Source organism: Lactuca virosa, chromosome 4, assembly GCF_052849685.1.
Source record: "Lactuca virosa cultivar CGN04683 chromosome 4, Lactuca_virosa_CGN04683_v6, whole genome shotgun sequence".
Taxonomy (NCBI): domain Eukaryota; kingdom Viridiplantae; phylum Streptophyta; class Magnoliopsida; order Asterales; family Asteraceae; genus Lactuca; species Lactuca virosa.
This window is the reverse complement of record NC_136429.1, coordinates 126,926,368-126,929,267: the sequence shown is the minus strand read 5'-3', so window position 1 is coordinate 126,929,267 and position 2,900 is coordinate 126,926,368. Positions and strand designations below refer to the sequence as shown.

The 2,900-nt window shown below is 36.4% G+C and overlaps 1 long non-coding RNA gene across 1 annotated transcript; it reads right to left on the bottom strand.

Moving 5' to 3' along the window:
- Positions 1-684: 684 nt before the first annotated feature.
- LOC145168464 (uncharacterized) lies at positions 685-1,666 on the bottom strand. The gene is made up of 3 exons (XR_013741888.1): positions 1,563-1,666; positions 1,352-1,441; positions 685-1,230 (listed from the first exon to the last, which is right to left on the bottom strand). It is a non-coding gene; the product is annotated as an uncharacterized LOC145168464 (long non-coding RNA).
- Positions 1,667-2,900: the final 1,234 nt, after the last annotated feature.

Here is a 2,900-nt window from a genome sequence, read left to right as displayed (position 1 = left end):
TATATTCTGGAATTTATGAAGTGGCTTTGAAGAACAAAATTAAATTTAAGATAACATTCTGATCACATCTTTGCTTGTAAGCCATGATGAAAATATGAAAATTATAGAAGTGTTGGAATCTCACAAAAGTTTCAAACCCTGATAAGATTACTAGTGGAATCTCGTCTAATTAATGACTATTAATGATAGAGATATACTCCACATCCTTACCAACAACACCAAACACCATCTCTATATACATACCCATTAATTATTAAGCAAAAATGACTCAGGCCCAGGTGTACTGTATAAGTAATTTAAGTTTCGTAATGGTTGATGATAGAAGATGATTTGACCCCTAGTTTATCTGTATTATTTTTTTGTTTCGTGATGTTTGGGAATTAAAGACGATTGTTAATTTTGAGTAGGTGTTGATAAAGAAGTGGTTGCACTAATTTAGTGCTTGGAAAGGTTATCATATCCTAGTACATATCATTTTGAATAAAAGTAGTGCATTATTGCTCTCCAGCCAAGGGTCAAATGAAAAAAATTAATATTTCATGACTTATAAACAATCATTCGTTTTCATTGTATTTGGTGAATTATAACATTTTCATACCAAAACCACACCTATCGTCATATATGCATACATATCCACATTTTTTTTGGTAAAAGATCCAATATATCTTCTGATATCAATATATAAGTTGTACTTAAGACCAGTCGTTTGTTATATTTATGACCTCAAACTATAAGAGATCAGTAATTTACTAACTTTCAAGACCATTCTTAAATACAGTTATTGTTCCCGAGTTATTAACATCAAGATCCTTAAATACATTTCCATCACACAAGACGTGTTATGCAGCAATGTCTTCATAAAACAAAAGCTTGCAGCAGCTCGCAGAAACATAATTAATCTTCAGATCATCACGTGTCAAATTTTGAGTTGTGAAGTATATAATACACAAGCTGTCTTCATCTATTTTATGTACAGCTGAGCTAACAAGATGGTACTCATCAAGACCTGGTAAACATATACCCTCCTCCGGTCAAAATGATCCTCCTTCTGTAGTGTCAGTATCATAGTAGAAATGGAATCAAGGAAGACATTAAGTGCACGATTCTATATATAGGTCTTGTTCTTGACACTATTGGTTTCCTGGACCACATTTTGACCTATTTTTTTTTACTGATGGTAAACCCTCCAAAAGCCATGAAAGCAAGCACAAGCAGAAGCTAATTAAAAACCTGCCCAAATCGGTTACTGATCAGATTAAATCCCACAAAAGTAGGCATGCATGGATACCAGGATTCCGTTAGTTTCTTGGCATCGATAATGAGAACAGAGAGAGCAGTGCTTAATTGAGACCTGGTATGCAAGCACCCAAGAAGACTGACACCGGCCGGCTTCAATAAATGTTGACAAGTGGCTATTAACAGCCAGGCCACATGCCCACAACTAAGATTGTTGAATAAATCAACATCTACTAATTAGTTTCAAAGAAATATATATGCATACTTTCATTATTAATAAACGTATTTAATTATTTTAATCAAAGATGATTAACAAATAGACTTACTTGATAGTAAATTAAAATTCTTGAGGCCAGAACACTGGACTCGCCAAGCTGCTCGCTAAGCACTAGTTATGGACAAGGAACACCGCCCCCTAGCATTCGCTAGGAGGGAGAAGAGAAAGAAGGCAAGCTTGGCTGTGATTGGATGATATGTATTTGACCGGATTGCCTTGACCATTCAAACCTAATTCAATTAATTTTCAAATCTACCTTCATTTAATAAAAATAGCTTTTTTACCTATAAATTTCGAAATTTCAAATTATAATTCAAGCACTATAAATTAAACTACATTCTTAACATTTGATACACACAAAATATCATTATCCACACATACCCTCAATTCACTAGACAAAAATGTCTTCATCTGTCCAAAACAAAACCCCAAGAAAAAAAATCTTCAAACCCTCCGTCACTAAACCTTCCACCTCCGAACCCTCAATCACCAAACTTTCCATCACCAAACCTTCCATCACCACCATATTATCAACCTTCATTTAATCAACCAATTCACTCACCCGCTAGTTACTACTATCTTATTATGGCTCCACAAATGTTTCCATTCAATCCGTACTCTTCTCAACACATGCCATTCTACCAAAACCAGCCCCAAACTAACTTTCAATCCCAACCAATATCTCATTCAAATTTCGATCTTGATCCGTTTGAGACGGTTCAAGAAACCCAATTCTTTTCACATCGTTAACCCTAAACTAATTTTCAATCCCAACCACACCGCCTTGTCGACGAGTCAGCCGATTCTTCCGATGAAGGCCCATTCAAGAGTAATTTCAAGAGCCCGAAGTCGAACCAAAAGGAAAAAGTAAAGGAAATGGAAGCATGCAAAGGATGGACGAATGATGAAGAGAGGGCATTAGTGCAAACATGACTTGATGTGTCGGAGGATCCAACGACGGGCGACGACCAAGATTTGACTACCTTTAAAAATAGAGGTTGGATTCGTTTTTGTGTCTGAATGAAAAAGGAATACCGCAATGCTAATCAACTTTACTTGAAATGGAGGACCGACAACAAAGCCTCAATGAAGTTCAATGGCATCTACATGAATGCGACCCGCAACCCCCAAAGCGGTGTAAACGAGGTGGATGTCCTATTAACAGTTCGTAAGATTTATAAGGAGAAAGTCAAAAAACCTTTTGGCAATGAGGTGTTTTGGGGAGTTGTTAAGGACAAACCAAAAGAGCTTAATGTAAAAAGTGCTGATGATTACACGAGCATGTCTAAATGAAGCACAACTTCCGAGTCAACTCACAATCAATCTTCTGATGCGCGTAATGGAGGGATTGACCTCAACAACGACAATCCATATGAAGCTCCAGCTC